The following is an 8,234-nucleotide window of genomic DNA, read 5'->3' as shown; positions in this document are numbered from 1 at the left end:
TTTGGGCGCATTTTCATCCGAGGTCATTTACTACCACAAAAACACCCCACAAGATGCAGCCAGTTTTAACCGTTTTGGAAAGATTGCCGGGCAAAAAGCTTGCCAGGTGAAAAGACCTTGCCGGGGAGGAAAGCTTGCCGGGGGCTTGCCGGGCAAAGACCTTGCCAGGGAGGAAAGCTTTCCGGGGGAAAAGCTTGCCGGGCGAAGACCTTGCCGGGGCTGAAAAGCTTGCCGGGAAAAAGCTTGCTGGGGTGGAAACTGTCAAGACCAATCTGACCAGAAGCTGAAGATGGGCTCAAATGATTATCTAGATGGACTCAGATGAAGAAGTGTTCAACATGAGAGTTATTCGTAACATCGAAACAGTCAACTTTGCTTTTGGAGTCATCATCATCCGACGTAGTATACGACCTGCAGAGATGCTACAAGAGTCGGACGGTCCAGTCAGCTATATGACCGAGTCCGACTCGAAATAAAAGATGACCCCGTGGAGTATCAAGATGGCCTTATTTGGAAAAGTGATCAACATACGGATTGTTGGCCTCATCGAAGCGTACAAAATTGATATTTGAACCGTCTCCATCGGAAGTCATATGCAGATTCCACGGCCCACGCAAGGAGCAAGACAGAAGATTGGATCAGATTTGGGCTGAATCTAAGTGGGACCAGAACTAGGACTCTAGGTCGTGAATTGATGTAATTTTCTTGTAAGGAAAGCCTAGATGAATCCTTTGCTTGTACAGGAAGTCCAGCCGCCTCTTATATATGTTGGGGGTGACGGCCGATTGAACAACACCAATCGAACCAATCAATCTATTACACTTTTGTGTTCATCTATCTTTATCCCCTACCCTTGTATCTTTCTTTCTCGTTATTCGTTCGTTCTTCGCATTGGAGGGCAGCGATCCACGAGGATCTAGGGGCGAGTGAATCGACCTAGGGCAGCCCATAGCCGCCGCACTCCCTGATGGTGCCCCTCCCGGGCGTGTGGGGTTTCGGGTCTTCAAAAGCTCCCGCTGACTGTCTTGCGTATCGCGCTGTCGGTCGGGTCTCCTTCGACATGAGCTGCGGTGCATCACCCCCAGCGTCGAGGGTACACGTGACGTGTTCGTGTGCGAACACACTTTTTGGCGACTCCGCTGGGGATGAAGCTTTGAATAGTCTCGCCTATTCTTGCTACGAGGAGAGCGTCATCAAGCAGCTGCAATCTACAATGGTAACATGTATCATCAATCTCCTTGCATAGATGCAAATAGCCATTATGTTGATGTTGTTAGATCTTTCAACGGACATGTGATGTCGGACAACCCTAATGAGCAAAGGCCGACTAGTTATTCCATTGGAGAAACTTGGAATTTACAGAATCGTGACATGCACCTTATGAATCTGAACTTTCGTGCATCGGCAACATCTTTCAATATGCCGGTGAACAACACGATTTGTTCGAGTGATAAATATAGGACACCTCATGTACAGGAGGGCATCTCAAAGTTTTATCCATCGGCAGCCGACTCGCAATTTGCGGGTTCATCCCCAAACATGCCGATGAATGTGGGAATCGGCCATGCTTCTGTTAGCTATTTGGCTGGTTATCCTCAAACATCATATACTACACCTCATCAGATTAATTGTTCAGTGGCGTATGAAACTAAAAATATTCATGACTCGGCTCACCTTCACGGTCATGGCCGAGTGAATGGAGATCCTATAGGAGCATATGTGCCTAATATTGCAGGAGATGAGGTGGCTCTGGCTGCATTAAATTTTTTTAGCCCAAAATAAGAAGATTAGTGCTATTTGCCTTGAGCAACACAACAAGGGATTGGTTCCTGATTATGAGGCAATAAGAGCTAGGGTTTTGAAAGAAGACCAAGTGTTGCCGATTGATCAAATTGTCGAGAGAAAATATTCAACAACGATGCACATGACTTCACCTATCATTGCAGCATGTTATACACCCCCTATACAAGCGCAAAATTTCGGCAACATCAATTCATTGCCGAAAGATCCTAAAAGTATTGGGGGGCAAGCCGATCCAACCAGGGTTGAGTTTAAAGAAAAATATCTGGCCCAAGTGGACAAGATCAAGCCAAAGCTCACAGGGAATAGAGTCAACGAATTTACTACACCTACCCTTGAGGAATTACCAGCAGAATATCGACAGGCCTACGAAGCACTCAAGAAGAAGCGTGGAGAGGGATATTTGCAAGAATACGTCAAGTGCCTTCCTCCATGTAGCAACCATGTTGGCCCTTCTACACTGTTGAGGCAAGATAAAAAAGAAGATTTGCAAGCAAACCAGCAAAAAAGGATTCACTCGGTTAATACGGTGGATTCGGTTGAAACCGGATTGAGCAACGGGATGTTTAAGGCCGAGTGCGTTGCATCGTGCTAGCCGAGTGCATCGTTCCAGACGAGTGCATCACCAGCTAAAGCCGAGTGCATCAAGCCAACTATTGCCTCGTGTACCAAAATAGAAGATGCAAGCTTGGCTGAGCAAAGGAACGACAAACGCAACAAATTGGTTGTGCTCGATTTTTCTGGATGTAAGGGAGCTTACATGCTACCTTATGAGTTTCGTGCTAAAGATAATGATGAGCATCAAGAACACAGTAATATGGATGAACACAGTTCAGTTAATGATGAACATCAAGACCAAGAAAATGCGGCCGAGCAAAGTTCAACTGACAAAGAGCGTCCGAGTGAAATCCACTCGGGCAATCCGACTGAAATATACTTGGGCAATTCAAGTGAAATATACTCGGGCAATCTGAGTGATGAGGCACCAGATCCCGAAAAAGAGGAAGAGGCGTTGGAGAATTATTCAGAAGTGGAGCAATGTATTGTTCCAGTGGTGCAACCATCTTCTCCTTCCAACGTCTTCACAAAGGTACACCTAGCAGATAGTTTACTCAATTTTCGATTCGGTCAAAATCATATTGTTGATGAACCTATTAGTAAGATTCTAATTAATTTTGAAAGACCAATTAAAATGAGTAATCTATTTTTTACGAAGGATCTTGTCACTAATCATGATAGTCAACACATGGTATGATTCATAGAGGCTAATAGTGACAACTTATCGGAACCAAAGTTGTTCCCGTCATGCCGACTGAACTTTATATTCATATGGGCAACTTTGTTTGTTTCATGCCTGGCTAACATTTGGTCTCAGATGAGACGTATATTCTGTAATTATTTTGGTTGCAGGAATATAAAGCCAGGTTCAAAGTTCTCCAGGATAACCGATTCAAGAGCATCGGGAAAGGAGGACGAAAATCAATGCATAGACGAGTCGGATGATGTTAAACTGACACCGCTCGGTTGTTTTGTATCGAAGCCGGTATCACAATATCGGTTAATGGACCAGGAGTGTACGTCCAGTGCAGTCATAGTGGATCACATCATCGGTACATCGCTGACTAATCCTATTATTATAATTGATCATGACGTCGAGCCGTCAAGACAAGAGCCAATGCAATGTTCGTTCAAGCAAAATGTCAAAGATTGCAACATGATCCATCAGTCAAGCAATCGAACAAGATAGGACGATTGGAGTTTATTGAGGCACGATCATTCGGACAGTCGGATCATTTTTACGGCCATCAAATGTTGACTCGGCTATGTTCAACTGATTTATCTAAAAGTGGACATGTACACGTCAGTGATGATGGGGTCAAGTCTTCGAGCAAGGATATTGTTAAGAAGTGCATCAAGGACAATCTTGAAGACGGAAATTCCATCAAAGCTATGATGGTAACATCTAGCACTAGGGGGCAACAAGAGAATTCAAAGACCGATGCACGCACAACCAAAGAAAGCAAATGCCATGGTAAGGACAAAAGCAAAAAGCCGAAAGTCACTTTCGCACAGTTATTAGAAAAGTACCAAAAGATAAGTGAGGCAAAGAGTGCTTATCGGTCGAGTGAAGCAAAAGCATCAAAGTCACCCCCAAGGCGTAAATCTGAAGACTTGGATTGGCAAAGGAAGACGTTGAGCAAGCAGACTTCATATCCTGCTTTTGGGCCGCCAATGCCAATGTTGTGGATGCCTCCCTACGCTCATGTAAATCCATATCCATCATGGGGCAGGTATGATACAAGGGCAAATTATCCATCTTATTTTAGATCATCTCGCCAACATTATGTAGCTTTAAAAAGATTAATATTTGATGAACAATCACACGTCAAAGACCGTTTCAATCATAAGGAATCGGTCCGGAGCTCAAGGAACAAGAAAGAGGTGGTCAAGCAAGTGTACCAGGTCAAGAAAGATGGTCGTAAGTGTGCTACTTCAGATTTGTTCTCAAATAACAAAGAGCCAGTTAAAGTATTGACATTGGCTACAAAAGGCAACGAGGCAAGTCAAACAAGTGCCAAATCTGAAGGTAAGAAGTTGAGAGTGCACAAGGCCAAAAAAGAGTTGGCATTGGTTGAAACAGAATCACAGCCGAGGTGCCCACTCGGCTTAGCACATTGGCAAGAGAAGGAATTACAAAGACTTAGTGAACATGAGTTGAGAAAGAAGAACACGGCATGGGTTCCCAAGAGGAGCAGTCAAAATAGAAATGGTGTCCGACCTTCTATTGCAACAAGTGTTAAAAAAGAGAAGAACGAAAAGGATGGCCGCAAGAGTGCAATTTCAGATCCGACTCCAAATGACAAAAAGCCAGCCGAGCCTATGTTGGCTGCTAAGGACAAGAAAGTGAAGCAAGTAAATTTCAAGGATCCAATAGTCAGGAAGAATTTGCCAGTGCATAAACCAAAGTCCCAGCCGGGACGCCCACTCAGCTTACCATATTCGCAACAGAAGAAGCTAAAACGGCTTAGGGCCAAAGAGCTAGAGAAGAAGAACATGGCCTGGGTTCCTAAGGGAAATCCTCGAGTCAAGAGCGGCAGCACATCTCCTGTTGCGAAGCCAGCAGAAATAAGGGAGTACAAGTGTAAAGCCCGTAGGCGAGGACGACAATTTTCATATAGGAGACTCCAGGAGGCGTCTCATCCATATTGTTCAATCGTACCATCAAAATCAACGCTATGGAATTTATCCTCAACCGAAACATCTGACTTATTTCGGCTATTCACACTTTGGTGGACGAACTCCCGAGCACTTTTGAGATAAGAACACATGGCCGATATTTGCATATCACCCTCAGAATTCATTGTGTTGGCAAACCCGGCATCTGGCTGACTGTGTTCACCATGGTTGATTTCCTACTGCTATAGCCGATGCTCAGTGTTTGCCAATACCGGCGAGGCCGACTTAATTATTGAGTCGACCACCAATCAAGGGTCTAGTGCATAAAAGAGCCCCGACTCCAAATGTTATTTATTTGCAGGATCCAAGTCAGGAGACAGACGTTGTTCGGCGGAGGCTTGATGGTGTACTTTGATAACGAGTTGAGTCGCCGAACAGTTGACAGTATTCCTTTGAGGTGCATGGTCATAATCGTTCGGCAACCGTCTTCGTTGAAGGGTTCTAATATTCCCAGGGAATGCCTGGACAAATGCAAGGTCTGGGTTGACATAAGAAACTTATGTGGAAGCCTTTGTGACATCCAATTGTTGTTTTCAGACAACTATTATCCAAGATGGTCTACCAAAGAAGCAACAAACATGAGAATATGGACGATTAAAATTATCATACTCAACATGCACAGCCGATGGAGTGTTGACATCGTGCTTAAACATTACCCTAAGCAAGGTATTTTCTGGCACGCAAGCTCTGCCAGAAAACAGGGGGGCATGTGTTGACACCTGATTTTGGCAAGATACAGATTGCAATGAAGATGGTCTCGCATGAACAGGTTTTCAACATGAAAAGATTCACGTCACCGAGTTGGAACCACTTTGATGTTTCGGTTATATTCATTCGACTTTATCTTACGGACCGAAACTATACTCCGAGTGGCATAATTCAATGTTCTGAGTGGTTTTTGGCCAATCACGTCTTCAAGATGATCTCGGATGAAGGAGCACTCTTAAGGAATTGTCTTTGTATCGTCGAGGCAATCGATTTTGATATATAAACCATCTCAATCCGAGTTCATATGCAAAAGTTAGAGGCAATACACTGCAGACCGAACCTCAACGGAAATATGGCGCGAGGTGCCAGACACTTGTCTGATAGGTTGTGCGAGTAATTCGGCCATCAAGACGGCCTTGAATCAAAAAATGTTCAACATGAAAGTTGTTCGTCTCGTCGAAACAAGTAAAAGTTCTTTTGAGCGCATTTTCATCCGAGGTCATTTACTACCACAAAAAAACCCCACAAGATGCAGCCAGTTTTGACCGTTTTGGAAAGATTGCCGGGTGAAAAGCTTGCCGGGCAAAGACCTTGCCAGGGAGGAAAGCTTGCCGGGGGCTTGCCGGGCGAAGACCTTGCCGGGAAGGAAAGCTTGCCGGGGGAAAAGCTTGCTGGGTGAAGACCTTGCCGGGGCTGAAAAGCTTGCCGGGAAAAAGCTTGCTGGGGTGAAAACTGTCAAGACCAATCCGACCAGAAGCTGAAGATGGGCTCAAATGATTATCTAGATGGACTCAGATGAAGAAGTGTTCAACATGAGAGTTATTCGTAACATCGAATCAGTCAACTTTGCTTTTGGAGTCATCATCATCCGACGTAGTATACGACCTGCAGAGACGCTACAAGAGTCGGACGGTCCAGTCAGCTATATGACCGAGTCTGACTCGAAATTAAAGATGACCCCGTGGAGTATTCAAGATGGCCTTATTTGGAAAAGTGATCAACGTACGGATTGTTGGCCTCATCGAGGCATACAAAATTGATATTTGAACCGTCTCCATCGGAAGTCATATGCAGATTCCACGGCCCGCGCAAGGAGCAAGACAGAAGATTGGATCAGATTCGGGCTGAATCTAAGTGGGACCAGAACTAGGACTCTAGGTCGTGAATTGATGTAATTTTCTTGTAAGGAAAGCCTAGATGAATCCTTTGCTTGTACGGGAAGTCCAGCCACCTCTTATATATGTTGGGGGTGACGGCCGATTGAACAACACCAATCGAACCAATCAATCTATTACACTTTTGTGTTCATCTATCTTTATCCCCTACCCTTGTATCTTTCTTTCTCGTTATTCGTTCATTCTTCGCATTGGAGGGCAGCGATCCACGAGGCTCTAGGGGCGAGTGAATCGACCTAGGGCAACCCATAGCCGCCGCACTCCCTGACGGGGTCCCTCCCGGGCGTGTGGGGTTTCGGTTCTTCAAAAGCGCCCGCTGACTGTCTTGCGTATCGTGCTGTCGGTCGGGTCTCCTTCGACGTGAGCTGCGGTGCATCACCCCCGGCGTCGAGGGTACACGTGACGTGTTCGTGTGCAAACACCTGTCTTACCTGTAGCAGCCCACCTGGCGGCCCAGATGGTGGCCCAGCCCACTGGCTGAAGCGGTCGTCTTCAACCTCTGCCAATAGGCAGAGGCATGTCGACGCGCGCGCGCCCGAGGCCTCCACCTCTTGCTTCGTCCTCCCCGCCCTCGTTCGAGTGCCTGGAGACGCCACGACACCCCCCGGACCTCTCTCACTCTCCCCCTGCTCCCCCCTACTCTGGTCCCTCTCCACCTCGCACCCGAGCGCAGCGCAGCGCGCCGCCGAGCACCACCGCAGCACCGGGCATGCCTCGCCTCGCCGTCTGGTCCCCTAGCTCCGCCCCGACGCCATGGAGCCGCACGACAAAGCACGCGACCGCAGGAGGCCTGCAACTCCGTCACCACCGTCATCTTCAACCCCCGACCTCCGAGATTGCCGGCAACGCCCCGATGTCGTCCGACCTCCCCCGAGCCCGCCGAGACGCGTTCTGCAACCGACGTGAGCTCCTCTACCGAACCCCTCGCTCCCCGCCGTCTATTTCCTCCTCTAGCCTCACTAACCACCGCTGCCGAAGCTCGCCGCCACCGTGCCTCGTCGCTGTCGTGGCCAGAGCCACAGTGGCTCAAAGCCAAACACACCTATGCGCTCAGCACGGCTCCAGGAGCCCGTAGCGCCCACCAGCTCCTCCAGCCTTGCACCGTAGCGCCGAACCCGTCGTTGCCCGAGCCCCGGACGCTGCCACGAGCTCGACTCCGGCGAGCTCACTCCACCACAGCCTCTCTCGCTTGCTCCAATGGATGCGCGAGAGTGCCAGCTCTCTGTAGGTGGTCACTGCCGCTAATTTGGTCGCCGGAGGGCAAAATCCGAGCCCCTCCGCCGTCTCGGCCTCGCCGGCGACTCAATGCCGGCG

The sequence above is a fragment of the Triticum aestivum genome, chromosome 4A, assembly GCF_018294505.1.
Source record: "Triticum aestivum cultivar Chinese Spring chromosome 4A, IWGSC CS RefSeq v2.1, whole genome shotgun sequence".
NCBI classification, from domain to species: domain Eukaryota; kingdom Viridiplantae; phylum Streptophyta; class Magnoliopsida; order Poales; family Poaceae; genus Triticum; species Triticum aestivum.
The sequence above is the reverse complement of the archived record's forward strand: the minus strand, read 5'-3'. Positions refer to the sequence as shown.